General features: G+C 42.0%; 1 long non-coding RNA gene across 1 annotated transcript in view; it reads left to right on the top strand.

Moving 5' to 3' along the window:
- Window positions 1-16,780, top strand: part of LOC147727412 (uncharacterized) — a 55,525-nt gene extending 38,745 nt beyond the window's left edge. Inside the window, exon 3 of the long non-coding RNA XR_015309474.1 lies at window positions 15,982-16,780. This is a non-coding gene — a long non-coding RNA (uncharacterized LOC147727412). The remainder of the gene's footprint in view (window positions 1-15,981) is intronic.
- Window positions 16,781-17,052: the final 272 nt, after the last annotated feature.

The following is a 17,052-nucleotide window of genomic DNA, read 5'->3' as shown; positions in this document are numbered from 1 at the left end:
TATCTAGACTGTTCTTCCTCCATCCATCTTCCACTAGTCAATGTGCTATGTGAGGCACCCCAACCATGTAGAATAGCATCTGACTCAAGCACCATCTCTATTTTGTCTCCATAGAGTGCCCTTCCATTTCAGGTTTCCATATTCCTTATCCACCAGAAGATCTCATCTCTTGCATCTGAATTACATTGTATATGATGATGGTCCCAATAGCCTTAAAGAAGAAACTCTGCTGTTAGCATCTGTAAAGATAGATCCTTCAAAGGTCCTGGGAAAATAGCTTGAATTGTTGAGGACAACAGACTTATGAACCAGGCAAAATCTTCTAACTGGAACTCTTCTTTGCTCAACAGCTTTCTTAACTCTTTCTTTACATGCCAATTTGTTTTCCAAATGGACCTCAAACGTTGACAAAACCTAGAAACTCTATCTTCTCCACAGGATGTAATACCAATATCTTCCTGTTCGAAATATATTCTAAATGAGACATCTGCATTTTCAATTAATCTAACAGCAAACTCCAATCCCGTTGAATCCGCAGAATATCTTTCAGCAGAACAATCAATTAGACACCTCTTTGCTTAAAATAAGGCATAACAGGTCTCAAATGTTTTGATACGCGCCATGGTGCAGATTAAAGTCCAAAAGGCAAACATGTGAACTGCTACAATCTGTTCTCCTTACCAATCCTGAAAAGGAGGGGGAATCCCACCAATACCTGGTTCTGGCATCTATTTCTGTATGTAAAAAGAAGCTACATTTGAAAACTCCAAATCAGTTTCTAAATTCACTGAAAAAGAGTTTAATACATCACAAAATAACAGAGAGCCAACAATCACTTAAAAAATGATTACATGCATGTGGGTATGTGATTGGGTTAATTACACAAATGCTGGCAATGGCCTACATTATGCAGCAGGCTCTGCAACCAAGAGGAGTGAGAGCAGGACATACCCACACACTATGCCATGTCAGAAAAGCGATCCAGGTACAAGTAGTGAGTGCAGGTGTACAACCTGCAACTACAGCCAAGTGAAGCTTGTATACATCAGAATCTACATTCAAAGGAAAAAGTTCAGGCTGAATCTAAAGGGAGAAGTTGTGGATTGAGTGCATAGACATTGGCTCCACTCAGCAATGAGAGCTCCCGTCATACAATCATGTGTAGGCTAGAGTAGGCCTGGTGAGAAGCCATATCACCACCTAAACCTGCTTTGCACAACTGTAGGTTATGCATAGTCAGATCTGCTGCCAAAGAGAGTGCGAACAACTCGAACCTGCTGTGCCAAAGGCCAGATGTTGTAAGTCGTGAAGGTACGTGGAGTTGGCAGAGATCACCACTGAAAAAAAGTTTCAAAAAAGTTGAAGAAAAAGGTACAAATAAAGTACCAGATCAAATGAAAAAAATTGTTTGGTCTAGTGTTAACTCAGAAATGTCAAAATAACACAGGTCCTGGCCCACTTCCCTGTTACACATTTATAAACGGCCCAGCCAGAACCTGGTCCATTGGGCCGAACTCCCCTTGTTACCGGGTTAGACTAACGGCCATTTCCTGCTCCCACAGACATTGGACTTGGCTGAAGTCCATACCTGTTGTCCTCTAGCAGTAGGAATGCTGAAAGCAAAGTCTGGTCAAAGGGGAGCCCCTGCGTACAAAGGAGACTGGGAACTCAGAAATTAAATGGAGGGCCTGGGAAAATTGTAGGCCATGCACCCACTGTGCACTCGGCATAGCTAAAGCCCAAACATACCCAGTGACCACATGCTCATCATGCCTCCTGCATTGTCATTGATTTAAGTTTTAAATTATAACCATAATATCCAGTCAACTAAACATTTTTGGTGAATTTTAGTCTTTCTTAACAGCAACTTGTATCACTTTTTTAAGTAAACATAATTAAATGAGCCTTTAACAGAGTTTTCTGTGGATGTAGTGTGTTTGAGTTACAAGAAAAATAGAAAATCAGCAAATGATTCAGAAAAGGTAATTATGTCTGTACGATTATTTTGACATTTGAACTTGAAATCATATTGAATTGTTTTGCTTGTCTGTGGAGGGCATTGAACGTACAATGGAGGTCTGGGAACCTGGACAGATATGATTTGCCCATGGAACAGCTGGGATTTTCCGACACGGCCAAGATTGTAAGTTGTGCAAACCGTTCACGGACCCCTGTGTACAAAAATAATGGCTGCAGCACTTTGGGGCCCTTCTGCCAATATGTGAGCCCAAGGTGATTGAGTGATATCTTAAGAAGGGGGGAAAACACACTCCCTCCTTCACGAATATACACCAGAAATGGGTACTTTGTGCTTGGATCATTAGAAGCAGGTCATTACTAATATGCTCAACATAAATGCTATAACCAATATCCCACATGGCACAAAAATTATGACCAATTCATCACCAAGGTGCAGACCAGACCTATGCATAACTATTTACAAGAACGAAATAGTGCTGATACAAGTGACCAACATCGAATTCGAAAAATTCGACAACATATTTTCAACCTTAAAAAGTTATGCAGAGAACTCAAGATTTCAACAACACCTGAGTCCACAAGAAGTCACTCTAGACTCCGGTGACACTACCACCACAGACAGCATATGAACTAGAGAACCTCAGGAACCACAACAGTCTACGCAATTAACAGACACAATTGGAATAGGAGGCACGTCGCTTAGGAATGATACAGATAGAACAGAAATATCTACATGATATGCGATAAACGACATAGAGAGTCATCAGAGGGAAGAATCAACACCTCTCCTCAATCATGGAGCATCTCCGACGAGTAGGCTACTCCCTGAAAAACGGGAAATACCAGATATGGAAGATACCACCCCATCCATACCCCACTCTACTCCAGCTCAAAGGACATCTAGAAGTGTACGAAATGTATATCACCCAAACATGGTATTAAGAGCACTAAGCTTGGATAGCGCATCCCACACTGCAAATAAAGGTGGAGCAGACAACCGAACTAATGTCAAAAAGAAAAGGATCCCGATGAAGAGAACAGAGCAAAAAAACGGGAACGCAAAATGTGAATCCCGAAATAACCAGGGGAACACACTCAATACATCACCCCAGACTCTGTGAGAAATCAAAGAGCTTCAAACAAAAATGGATAACATGTCGCAGGACATACTAAGCACTTTGCAAGTGATGGAAAAGTTACGTGAAACTACAGAAAGCACCCACACCAAAGTCAAGCACATCAGAGAACTAGTATATAACTCTCAAAGAAAGAGTAATGAGACGGCGATGCCATTATCAAATAGGCATAATCGACCTGATAGGAAACGTAAATACTTAACGGAAGAAGAAACCCTATCCTTACTCCAGGAGTATGAGACAGCGGACCGCTGTAGAGGGGAGGAAATCAGAACAGTCCAGATCGATGCTAATAGAACATCCAGACAGAATGAGAGGAAACCCAACCTTAACAACTTACAACAAGTCCAGCTAATCACCGAGCCGCAAAATCTGAACCAAAATAGTGCTGGGAAACCGCTGAAATGCCTACTGCTCAACTGTAGGCCTGCAGCTAAACATGCATCAGATATAGCTGACCTCATCATTAGCCAGGAAATTGACATGACAATCCTCTCGGAAACATGACTATCGGAATCATCATCCCCATTCATGGATCTACTAGTGCCCCCTCAGTATAACATTGTGAGACTGGATAGACTAAAAAAGACAGGGGGTGGTGTAGCCTGCATCCACCGTTCAGATATAGAAGTAGGCCAAATACAAAAAGAACCACTCAAATCCTGCGAATACCTAGGTCTCAATTTAAGATCAGCTAACAACCAAAGATGCAACCTGCATGCACTTTATCACCCACCAGGAAACAATATATCTTTGATAGACCAACTAATGGAGATCATCACGGCTAACTCTAACACCGACGCTAATAACATATTCCTAGGGGATTTTAATCTACACTGGAACAACAGCAATGACAAACAGGTCAACGCTTTTAAAGACTTTTTAGCGGAGGTAAACCTCTCCCAAGCATGCATACTGTCAACTCACTCGAAAGGAGCTACGTTGGACTGGATAATTTCAAAAAACGATAACACTTCAATCATCTCAATAGAGCTGTGCGAATGATCGGATCACCATGCCATAACCTTCCTGATACCCACGTCGAAAAAGAACAAGAACACACAACCTAACAAGCTCAAAAAGTGGATGGGGACACTAAAGACTCTAACATTGAACTTGTATTAGAAAGCTGTGATAAGGACCTAAATCCACCTAACAACTTGTGGAACATGAATGATCTAACAAACCACTACACTTCATCAATAACAAATATAGTTAACACCACCATGCAGCTAAAACTGAAAATAGTTACAGAGAAGGTTAAAAATCCATGGTTTAATGGGACACTGAATGAGGAAAGGCGGAAATTGAGACTGGCGGAAAGAAAATGGAGACAACAATATCATCCCCCAAACTGAAATCCCTCAGAAAAGTCAGAAAAGAATACAACAAAAATATCCTCAACTCCAAAAAGGAATTTATTAGATCAGAACTGAATAACGCCAAAAACAGACCACGGAAACTATTCGAGATATTAAAACAATAATCCAATAAGTTGGCCAAATCGGCCCAAGAAATCACAAAAACGCAATTAAGTTGTGAAGAATTCTCAACATTCTTCACCGACAAAGACAATACGTTGAAAAGTGAACTCAGGAGAGCAGGGAATAACCTTGACAACCAAACACCCTCAACTAGCAATACCAACTCTAAAATTAATGATGATAGGGCAAAAAACAAGGCACATTGGGATACCTTCAAGTTATTGGACCAGAATACCATTGCCAAAACGCTATTAGATATCAAACCTAATAACCACTATAATGACCCACTCCCATCGAAATGCCTGAAAGAAATCAGCCATATCGTGATTCCTATATGGAAGAAAATTATAAAAGCCTCTCTTTCCCGAGGGATACTTCCAGAATGCCTAAAAACAGGTCAAGTCATCCCCATCATCAAAAAACCTACAGCGGACCCAGCAGATCCGAATAACTTTCGCCTAGTGGCCAACATTCCTGTACTTGCCAAACAAATAGAGAAATGTGTACAAAAACAACTGAGCCAACACATAGCCAATTTCTCACTACTGGACGACTGCCAGTCGGGATTCAGAACAGGACACAGCACAGAAACGGCGATCCTACATATTGTCAATGATGCTCTACAGGCCCTAGACCACAATCAAACTTATCTACTCATCCTCCTAGACCTGTCATCTGCATTTGACACAGCAAATCATGAAAAATTACTGAACAGGCTCCATGACAGGATGGGAATATCGGGTAATGTGCTGAAATGGTTTGAATCCTTCCTCCAGAATAGAACGCAAAGATTCTTGGTCAACCAATCACTTTCACCTTCATGCCCTAACTCAATTGGTGTCCCTCAAGGATCTACATTATCTCCATCACTGTTTAACCTGTATGTCGAACCTCTTACAGAAATTCTATGAAATTCCAAAATATCCTTTCACATGTACACGGATGACATGCAGATATACATCCAGATCGCGTCTCTGGAAGACATCAGGTTAATGAATGAGGCCTTAAAAATGTCATTACAATGGTTAACTAACAATCATCTGAAGCTAAACGCTCAAAAAACAGAATTCCTACTAATCTCACCACCAAAGAACCACACAGAGGTGAAGGAATGGTCCAAAATGATCACGGCGCTTAACTGCACCCCTACCCTAGTTGACTCGGCAAAATCACTAGGAATCACACTCGATGAGAACCTAGACATGAAAGCCCACATCAAATCAATGGCAAAAAGTGCCCGGTTTCATTTGAACTACATTAGAAAAGTGAAACCATTCATCTCCAAGGCGGATCTCAAACTAGCAGTCCAATCACTGGTTATCTCGACGATTGAATAAAGATGCACTACTTTAGCAAGTCTACCAAAAATTACCACATCACCACTAAAAGCATGCCTCAATGCAGCTGCAAGAATTATCACCGGATCGAGGAAGTTCCACCATATGTCTCCACACCTGAAAGCAATTACCTGGCTACCTTACGAAGCCAGAATTCAGCTAAAAATTGTATGTATCACCCACAAAGAGCTTCACTACAATACACCAAGATACATTGCCCAGAAAATTGAAGTATCTGGAGGAAATAGACCAGCTAGGAGTGCCAAGGAGCTGGTACTGAGGCCAACCATTTTCCAGAAGAAGAAAACTTATGATAGAGCTTTCTCAGGAGCAGCCCCCAGAATCTGGAACTCACTTCCGCCAAACATTAGAAAAATACCAAACACTGCAACCTTTAAGAGGGAAACTAAGATATTTCTAATGAGCAAGTTCCTTCCATAGACAAGACAGTCCAACATTACCACCATGTCATAGTGTTGACCAAGCATATACACAAGGGAAGTGAAAAGAAATTCACCAGCTGTTTTGGGGATACTTGCGGGCGGTAATATGGAATATACAGGAAAAGTCAACTAAAATCTTTTGCACTGAGGTGTATCTCAAATTCTACCTCATATCACTGTATATACTGTGTTAACATGTTACTTATAGTCTTACAGCTGTATGGGGATAGCCTCGATCGGTACTAAACAAATCCTTGACCCTGAATTGAAGAAGATAGAATGAACAGGAAAAGACACTTAAAAACTTTTTGCAATCAGGAAGTCCCAGTTTCACCGTATAGATAATTATATCCCAAATCTACCTCATGTCGCTGTATATACTGTGGTAACTGTTTATTTTGATTTTACTATTTATGGATGTATACTTACCTACGCCATATCACTGTGTATCGTTTATACTATACAAAACTTGTCTCTAATCTACCTCATGTAATGTAAAGCGCTCTGATACCCAAGGGTCTTGTTCGCGCTATACAAAGCTCTTTAAATAAATAAAATAAATAAATAATGATTGCCATTACCTATGGACCATGTCAGTGCTTTCCAAACTTTTTAGAGCCATGGCCCAATTTTCATAACGAACAGCTTTTGTGACCTACCTAGCTTTAAGGTACCTAAAGCATTTGCAGACAGCACATTTTTATTGAAATGGCTACTAAATTTGCACAGACATACAGTTTTACTGATAAAACTATATTGCCCACAAATGATAATGTGTGGAAATAGGGTTCAGTGAGCATTTATTATTTGTGCAGCAACAAGTAAAGTGTCTTGCTTTGTTTTGATCCTAATAAAATATTTGTTGCCATCAAACATACGAATGAGTTTAATTTTTACATTCCTAATTGTTGAATGTGTACAGTTAATTTACAAATATTTGTATTTTCTTGTGTACAGTTCATTTACAGATATTTGTATTTTGTTGCGTGTTACAAAACATTGCCCTCCTCTTTGTACCCCAGTAAGATTGTTACATAATTCACTTGACTTTTCTTTCTCTGACTGAAATGTAAAAGAAGTTTTTAAACACCAATCCACATGTTAAAAAAATAAGCAACAATTTGGCAGAATACATAGCCTGACATTTGACTCTGTCTTTGAAGCACAGCAAATGTGACAAGATAAATACAGAACTTAGGGGCATCTTTATTTATTGCTTGCACTTTCATGACCCCCCCAAAAATTGGGTCACGACTCACCAGTGGGTTGCAAGCCTCGGTTTAGGAAAAAATGTATATGCCTCTAAGCGTGATCAGTCAATATCATTATACTACACCATCACCAACTTTTTAGTATGGGTATGTATCATGGAGGGCCAGAACATAAAGATACTATGTGGTAAAAAGTGAAGGTGTGAAATGCTCGTTTGTCTCTGTGTTTACAGGCAGGGAACAAGCATATTCAACTTAGTTCTAACCCACCACAAATTGGGACTGTCAAACCCAAAACACTCTGTCACCTGATTAGGATCAAAAGCTACCCGACCTGTCTTGACCTGGAATGCATTTACCAGAGGAGCTAAATGCAGGTATGCTAGGGGCCTTAGCCACCAATGTTGTTTTGTCCTCGTACCAAAGAAACTCAACATATTGGTGCCCTACGGTTAAGCAAAATAGACCCATGAAGGTGTCCAGGAGGTAGGTCATGAACCTCCTTTCCAGTATGTTGGAGTAGTGAGTTCCCCTACCTGTGTAGTGCAATGCTGCCCATCCCTTGGGATCCCAAAGAATTATCTAGTAGTGCATCCCTGTTGGGAAGTATGTGATGTGTTAATGGAGATTGGGTCCAACTACCTCAACCTATGGGATTTTCTCCCAATAGGAAATGAATGGTAAGGTCAATGGAAGGACAACTGAGAACTAGGGCCAGAAAAGAAGGGGCATTAGCAGGGAGTTGAGTGCCCATCTAGGGGCAAAGGGCACAACATGATATGCATAAATGGGGAAAAAACTTCCAGAAGCATTAGAAAGAATGCTAATTTTCTCAGTGTGTCTGCTTGCCTCAAACATTCTCATGACCCATCTGGATTGAAGGGTCCAGGCTCAATGCCCTTAAGCATCAAGAAACTGGAAAACCATGTTACCGTTTGCTCTAAATATGTTGATAAAATAATCCATTATCTCCCAACATAGTTACGATCTTACGATTTCATGGAATAATATTACTTTGAAACCATATCACCTAAAATGTTTAATGGAAATTTACAAGATGAATGGCATTGACCATTTCATAGAAAACAATTCTAAGAGTGTCTTTTTTTCGAAATTGGCTCTTTCATGGCTAGTTTTTTAAGGTGTAAAATTGTTGGTTGTAGATCTTACTTGCAAAAACTTTTTAGATGGAGGTATTTATTCAATACTTCAGGGGACATTACATTTGATTTATATATTTTGCATTGACAAACAATTACTTTGGATGCTTTTATTACCACCCCTAAGCACCATTTTTCCCTGATCTCCTAACAACCCCAAAACACCATCCATCCCTGCCCCTTAAAGACCCCTCACCATATCTGAACTCCACCCATTCCCTACCCACAACCTCCACTCACTCATAGCCCCAATAACCCTACAGCTAAACACCACCCCTCCCTGAACCCTAAAAACCTCTTGCTCCACTAATATTGCACCCATTTCTGGCCCCTAAACTCCACCCATCCTGACCCCCAAACCCCATTGCTAACCCTAAACTCCACCCATTTCTGAGCACTAAAATCCCTTTCTACACCTAATTCCATACATCCCAGAACCCTCAAAACCCCTCACCACCCTAAACTCTAAACATCCCAGAACCCTAAAAAAACTCACTGCCCCTAAAAACCACCCATCACTAAACCCCCAAAAATCCTTTCCACATGTAAACTCCTCTCGTCCTTAAACCCTTTACCACTCTAAACCCCACTCATCCTCGAACTCCAGAAAACATACACTCCACCCACCCTTGACCTCTAATAACCCCTCATCATACTAAACTCCACCCATTCCTAAACCCTAAACACCCTTCACCACCCCTAAACTCTAAACATCACTGACCCTTAAATGCCTTACCATCCCTAAACTGTGCCCTTCTGTAAACCCTAAAAACCCCTCCATATCCCTAAAATCCACCCATCTTTGAACCCTAAGAAAGCCCTCATCACACCTTATCTTCACTCATTTGTGAACCCTAGAAAAATCCCTCACCACCCCTAAACTCCATCCATTTCTTATTCCTAAAGAACCCTCACCACCCCAAAACTCCACCCATCCTGGAACCTAAAGCTCATCTCTATCCATAAACTCCACCCAGTTCTGAACTCTAGAAACCCCATGTTATACCTAAACCCCATCAATGAACCCTTAAAACCACTCACCACCCCTAAACTCCAAACATCCATAAACCCTAAAAAAAAACTCACTGCCCCTAAAAAACATCCATCCCTGAACCCCAAAAACTATTTTCTACATTTGAACTCCACCCATCATTGAACCCTTACAAACCCCCACCACCCTATGCTCCACCCATTCCTGAACCTCAGAAAACCTTCTATGTTATGTTAGCTTTTGGTAGAGCGCGACAGCTGCCCCAGCAAAGAGGCGTCCTGGCGCTAAGAGACCCAAGTCAGCACCTGAGGGAGAAGAAAAGGAAGGAGCTAGGGGGTTTAAGGAAAGGGGAACAAATGTGTTTTGACGGCTTTGTGAAAGGCAGTCAAGTTATCCAGAGAGCGGATGTGCAGAGGGAGGGTGTTCCAGAGCTTGGCTCCCAGCACTTTAAAGGAGCGTCCACCAGTGCGGGCAAGTCTCGTCCGAGGGACAGTCAGAAGATGTTGCCCTAAAGAGCGAAGGTTACGTTGTGGCACATAAGGTGTTAAAAGTGGGCGAAGTAATTCTGGGCGACCAGTTTTAAGTATCTTGAAAATCATAATGAGTGTTTTAAACTGGATACGTGATTCAATGGGTAGCCAATGCAGTTTCCGAATAGTGGCTCTGGCTGAGCATCTGCGGGGGAGACCCACTAAGGCTCTAGCCGCAGTGTTCTGCACGCGTTGCAGTCGTGCAGTTTCCGCTTTGTTTGCGCCCAGTAGCAGTACGTTAGCGTAGTCCAAGCGGGAGAGGATTGTAGCTTGGATAATCAGCTGGCGAGTTTTGGGATCGAAGAATCCAAGTATAGGATGGAGATTCCTTAACAGGCCCACACATGTAGCTGCCACTTTTTTTGTGTGGGTCTGGAAGCTGAGTGCGGAGTCCATCCACACACCAAGGTTTTTAACCAGGGATTTAGGAGGTGGGATAGTGCCAAGTGACGAAGGCCACCAGTGCTCGTTCCAGTAATTGGTGTTCTTACCGAGGAGCAGCACCTCCGTCTTTCCTGCGTTGAGCTGCAGGCAGTTGTCCGCCATCCACTGGGCTACGGCAGCTAAACCATCTCTAAACCTTGAGGCCGTGGTGGAAGGGCCTTCAGTAAGAGTGATGGCAAGCTGCGTGTCATCTGCGTAAGACACTAAGGAGAGGTCCCATGCTTTAGCTACTGCAGCGAGTGGTTGTACATATAGGTTAAAAAGAGATGGGCTAAGAGCAGAGCCCTGAGGGACACCCTGTCCAATGGGGTGTGGCTGGGAGAGAAAAGGAGGGGCAGACACCCTGAATGATCTGTCTTTCAAGAAGGAGCGAAACCACTCCAGGGCAAGACCTGCGATTCCTACATTGGCCAAACGATCTAGAAGGATGGTATGAGAGACCGTGTCAAAGGCTGCGCTGAGGTCTAACAGAATCAGCGCAGCACTTTGACCGGCGTCCAGTATCGTTCGTAGATGCTCCGACGTGGCCAAGAGGGCGGATTCGGTGCTGTGTCCCGGCCGGAAACCATTTTGGGATGGGTCTAGGATGTTATTATGATCCATGTGCTGGGATAGGATGATGTTAGCGTGGGCCTCTGCAAGTTTAGATGTCCATGGGAGCAATGAAATTGGTCTAAAATTCTCTAACTTGGAGGGGTCAAGAGTCGGCTTTTTGATAATAGGGGAAACCCAAGCCTGCTTCCACGTGGTCGGGACAGTGGCCGAGGAGAAGGAGAGATTAAGTATGGACGCCAAGGAAGGCAGGAAGAAATCTAGTGATTCGACGAATTGCGCTGGTCTCATCGGGTCTGCAGGGGAACCAGATTTGATTTTTATACAAATTTTCGCAAGATCCTCCTGTGAGATTTCGGGTATGGACATCAACATGGTGCCGCTGCTGATGGAGTTAAGGGGGTTGAGTGGAGCAGAGGCGGTCTTTGGAAATGATTTATAGATTTTTTGCACCTTCTCAACAAAAAACGTAGCAAGATCTTCACAATGTTGAGCAGAGGTGATACTGGAGGAGGAAGATCTACTGCTCTGTAATTCTTCCAATAGTTTAAAACGACTTTAGCGGGATTGGCGCTGGAGTTAATTTCGTCCGCGTAGAAGGTGGCACGTGCGGATCGGATAGCTTTGTGGTAGTTTTTTTGTTTAGACAAGTATACAATTTTATCCTTTTTATTGTATTCTTTTCTCCAGACTCTCTCAGCTTTCTTGCATTCCTTCCGCATGGATTTTAAGGAGTCGTTATACCATGGGTTGGAAGGGGAACAGCGTCCCTTTGACCATTTGAGAGGGATAAGGGCATCTAGTCCTTTCGTGATCCAATCATGGAATGCAGCATAAGTATCCATACAATTCACCCACCCCTGACTCTGATATCCTTCACCTCACCTAATTCCCCCAGTCCTGAACCCTAAACACCCTTCACCACCCCTAAACTCTAGCCATCACTGAACCTGAAAAAACCTTACCATCCCTAAACTCCACTCATCTGCGAAACCTAAAAACCCCTTACCAGCCCTAAATGTCACCCAGCCCTGAACCCAAAAACCATTGAATGCCACTGAATTCATCCCAAGTTTGACCTAATTTTGGATTTTCCTTAAAATGATCTTTGCTTTAAAATGTTTCTTTTAATTTTATGATGTATTTATATTTCTTTAAAATGTTGTTGTCCATGATTTGGTTTCCTCCAGTGTGATTTTAAAGTTTTTGTTTTTCCATTAATTCACATACATCACATAGAAAATATGCAGCAAAAAGGTGGGATGGCATTCAGAGATGAGCAGCAGCAAAACAAAAGAATGATACACTAGTAGCAGCTAAATGAGGAGTAGCAAATAAACAGCAAAACACATAAACGTGTTTATCTTTCGCAGTCTCCGCAAATACTTGGTGTGATTTTAAAGTAAAACAACCATGGTGAAATTGATCCATCGACCATCTAGGGAAATGCTGCAGGTCGAGAATGACAATTATGGTTCCTGGCCTGCCACAGTTCAGTGCTTCTAGTGGTGCTTACTCATTTTTTAATCGCACACAGTGATTGCGAACATTGAGAGATACTTTTTTTCGGAGGGCCTTTCATGTTAGTTACTCTTTGGGATCATTGAGACTCATCACTGCTCATTGCAATTTTTTGTTCAATAATGGTGATGGCAATGGAGCATTTCTACTGAAATGGGCCTGTTGATACTCATTACTTCCTGAGACTTCTACTGATGTTCATCATTATTATTGGTGAGCCATTGATGCTCCTTTCTGACATTCTTTTTTGCTTGGAGCCATTGATGAGCCAACAAGATGTGAGCAAGATTTCTAAGGGCATAAGTCCTTCCTCACCCTTTGACCAAAGCAGAGTGGTGTATGTATTTTTGCACAATCACCATCAGCTGATGGCTGTGAGCCTTCTGGCGCTTCATTCTTATTGCTTTGCCCCTAATTGTGCCACACCTCATAACTTGAACAAAAAAAACACAAGTGCCCACACACTCTTTGTTTATAATACAATTATTCCATAGACCAAATGAAAAAAATCATTAAATCTGGTCAGGTACTTTTATACCTATCACTTATGTTTTAAGTAACACTTTTTTGAGGAAATTATTCTTTTTTGGCAAAAGAAGATACACATATATAACCATTACATTACAAACAAGGCAAACTTTACAAAAAAATGCACACAAAGCAAAAGTACATCCAAATGACAGTAAACATTAAACGTTAAAACTTCATTCATTTTATGACTGTTTCCAAATCAATTTCTTATTCCAAAAAACAAAGCAACGTCAAATGACTAGAGCAACACAGTGTATGTCTATTTTTCTGTGGCACTTGATGAAATAGTTAGCTCTCGTAGATATGCCGACGCGTTTCAGGTTCGAGTAACCAATTCTCAAACCCTCATCAGGGCTTTGTTATTTTTCTGTATAGGATGCAAGAAAACAATAATGTTTTATTGACAACCTGTACGCCTCATGTCTACCATTCATTGTTTGTAGAATCATCAAATTGTACCTGTATGTTTTGATCAGGCGGGGGATATTTTCATATATGTCACTGGAGACACACTATTTATTGGGTCTCTGTATTTCAACTTTATTTCTAGAAAATGAAGAGCAAACCATGTAAGAGTGCAGGCCACAACACAACGTTTCGTAGCTTTCAAACACTCATATCTTGAGTTTACATACCTCCAAGTGCCCCGTCCGGTGCCGCTGGGATGGAAGGAAGAAGTCGTGGTCACTATGTTAGTGATCCTGTTTAAAAAGAGAGATTCATACACAATGTTTTATCACTTCACTGCAAAAATGAATGCGCTACGCGTATTATTCGCAGAGTGCCCCATACCTCTTGTGTGTGTCCTAAGTCATGTACAGGGTAGCTTTTCATTTGGCGAATAACTATCATTCAGTCTGTAACCTATCAAAGTAAAGGACCGATTAAGGTAACGGGGCCCAAACACGCTTAGAACAGCAAGTATTTACATGAAAATGTCTTGTAGCAGTTATGGAGATCGGCATACCTGTTCTGTAATTCAGCAGGCTGTTCGTCCTCCCTCGTGCTTTCCAAAGACCCTGTTAGGGCCGTTTCAATCACTGGCTTTTCATGTCACGCACTGCATCGTAAACATAACGTGCGTTCTATTAGTGTCATTTCCGACTATCTCTATGAACAATAAACAATCCTTGATCCATGTACTTCCTATCTTGCCCACCATAACCTCAGTCCACTGAGACTCATGTCTGAGTCGGATGGACTGTTGGTTTTCTGACGCGCGTTCCCCTACTGACTCTGCTATTGGAAAACTTACTCCAATGGCCCAAAACAAACGCCGACTTTGGGAGTCTGTTTTTGAAAAAGCAATGAGGCTCATTTACAATAGAAAGGTGGAGCGCAGCGTCAAGCTAAAATTGCTAATGCCGCACTCCGCCATTCTGAAAATGCAGGGATGTGCCGTATTTACAATGATACGGCGCACCCCTGCATTTTCTCTAGAGCTGGTGCTAAATTCAGCTGCCTAGGGTGTCCCTTCCTGCACATAAACAATCACTAATTGTGATTTGTAACTCCTATGTGTGCTGCACTGTGCAGCACACTTAGAAGTTGCAATTGTTATTATTTTAATGATTGTTTATGTGCAGGAAGGGACACCTAGAAGCAGCAAAAACTAGGAGAAATTAATTTTTTCTCCTCATTTTGCCATGTCAAGACCAGGTTATTTTTGGCCTAATTTTGGTGCTGCCCCATATTTATGCCACCCTTGTAAATAGGGGGCAGCATCAAAATCATTCAGTGTTGCAGCAGAACACCCACTGCAACACCCATTGCCCGACCCTTTCACGCTAAATGTAGCGTGAAAGGGGGCCTTATTTACAAGGTGGCGTTAAGTGGCTTAACGGCGCCTTGTAAATAAGGTGAAGAGTTTATCTCCACTGGAAGGCACAATAAGTGACGTTCCTGTGACGATAAACCCCTGTAAATATGCCCCAATGAGCTCGGTGGGTTGCCTTCACAGCTGAATTTTGCAATTACCTAAATTGCGCATGCATTCAAGGAATCGCAAATTGGATTCCCTAAATGCAATGCAATATGCACTTTAAAATTGTGATTTCGCAATTTGGGATCGCAAATTAGCATAAATTTAAAGTTGATGGTAATTTCCGAAAACTTTGAAAAATGCACAAAAGTGTATTTTTGCACAAAAGTGCATTTTTCAAAATGCCATGTTGCACACACACATGCCCTTGGGGCATGTGTATGCGCAACTAGTGATCACATGCAAATTTCAGGGGCGCAGCAAGGTGGCCTTTTGGCCCCCTTGCCCCCATGCAATTGCATGCGCAATTTGCGAGTACCTATTTGGTACTCGCAAATTGCGCATGCAATTCCCATTCATTCCTATGGGGCTCTTGACCCATAGGAATGAATGGAAGATATTCCTTAATTGCGAATTGCAATTTGCAATTCGCAATTAATGAATATGTAGGAATCGCTACTATTTTAGCAAAAACCTACATGCATAGGCACTTGCCAATTCTTAATAATCACAATTATGAAATCGCAATTGCCTACAATGATGCATGTACCCCCAAATACCTACACAGTTGCATGTTTTTAAAGAAGATATACCCTAGTGCAATCCAAAATGTGCCTGCTCTTGCTAGGAAAACCTCTTTACCGATGTCTTCTGTTTTGTTTTGTGTTTTTCTTTTGCAGGTTACTGCTTCTGGGAGGAGTGGCTATCAAGGTTTGCGCTTTATGGCTATTGCTGATGCTGTCATCACCAACACCGCTGCGCTTTACAGAGTGGTCCGCATATGTTTGTGCCGTGTTCAAGAGAAGATGTTCTTAGTGTACATCAGGACACACTAATGTGCTGTTGAAAGCCAAATGCATAGGACATAATTCACTCATTTGAGCCAAACAATGTCTATACTCAAAACTGGAACATGTACCTGCAAGAGACCTGGAAGAAAAAACATTTCGAAACAATGGTCGGAGTGAGCGGGATCGGAGGGGAACGAAGTGCCCATACTTTTTAATTTAAGCAAAACCGTTACCCTACATTCTGTGAAAAGTCAACCGTCCTGGGATGGTTAATTCCAAGATCTGAAATGCTTCAGCTGCAGTGTAAGACAATGAGTCTTCTGTACTGTGAAACTGAAGGCAGGCGAACAACTAAACAAGACTTCTTGCTTACCTGAAAGAAATGTGACTTTGTGCAACGGCTAATGTAAAGGGAACTCGGATACTGGTATTGGCTTTAACTCATGGAATCACTTGACACACATTCATTATATTTGAGTGGTCTTGGGAAGGAGTTATCAGATGAGCTGTGAAGTGTGTGCTTTTTAACGGGGCATAACGCAGGCACCCGTGCCGCCGGTGCGCAGGGGGCTGTGTTAAGCCCCTAACTATTCTCCACTGCTCCAACCAGACTTCAGTCCTGTGACTCTCTGGTTACAGACACAGACCTCTAATAGAGGCTTCATAAAGTACGCTAGTGCATACCCCATTGATTAACTTAACTTGCATTTATTTTACATTTACTCTGTGTGTTATTGTACACACCTGAAGATGACAGACCGAAAAAAGTTACAGAATGTTTCGTTTTTTTAGCCATGCCTTGTCCCCGCCCTCACATTTACTTGCCCCGCCCCATTGCACACCGCATCACAGTTCCCTTCCTTATTTTAATGCGCTTCGACCGCAGTTTAAAAAAGCCTGTTAGCAGCCACATGCAGGAATTCTGCTGCTTCAACATAGTAAAGCTCCGGAAGCAGGGGC

The sequence above is a fragment of the Lissotriton vulgaris genome, chromosome 3_1, assembly GCF_964263255.1.
Source record: "Lissotriton vulgaris chromosome 3_1, aLisVul1.2, whole genome shotgun sequence".
Classification (NCBI taxonomy): Eukaryota; Metazoa; Chordata; class Amphibia; order Caudata; family Salamandridae; genus Lissotriton; species Lissotriton vulgaris.
Note: the sequence above shows the minus strand (reverse complement) of the source record. Positions and strands in the feature narration are given on the sequence as shown.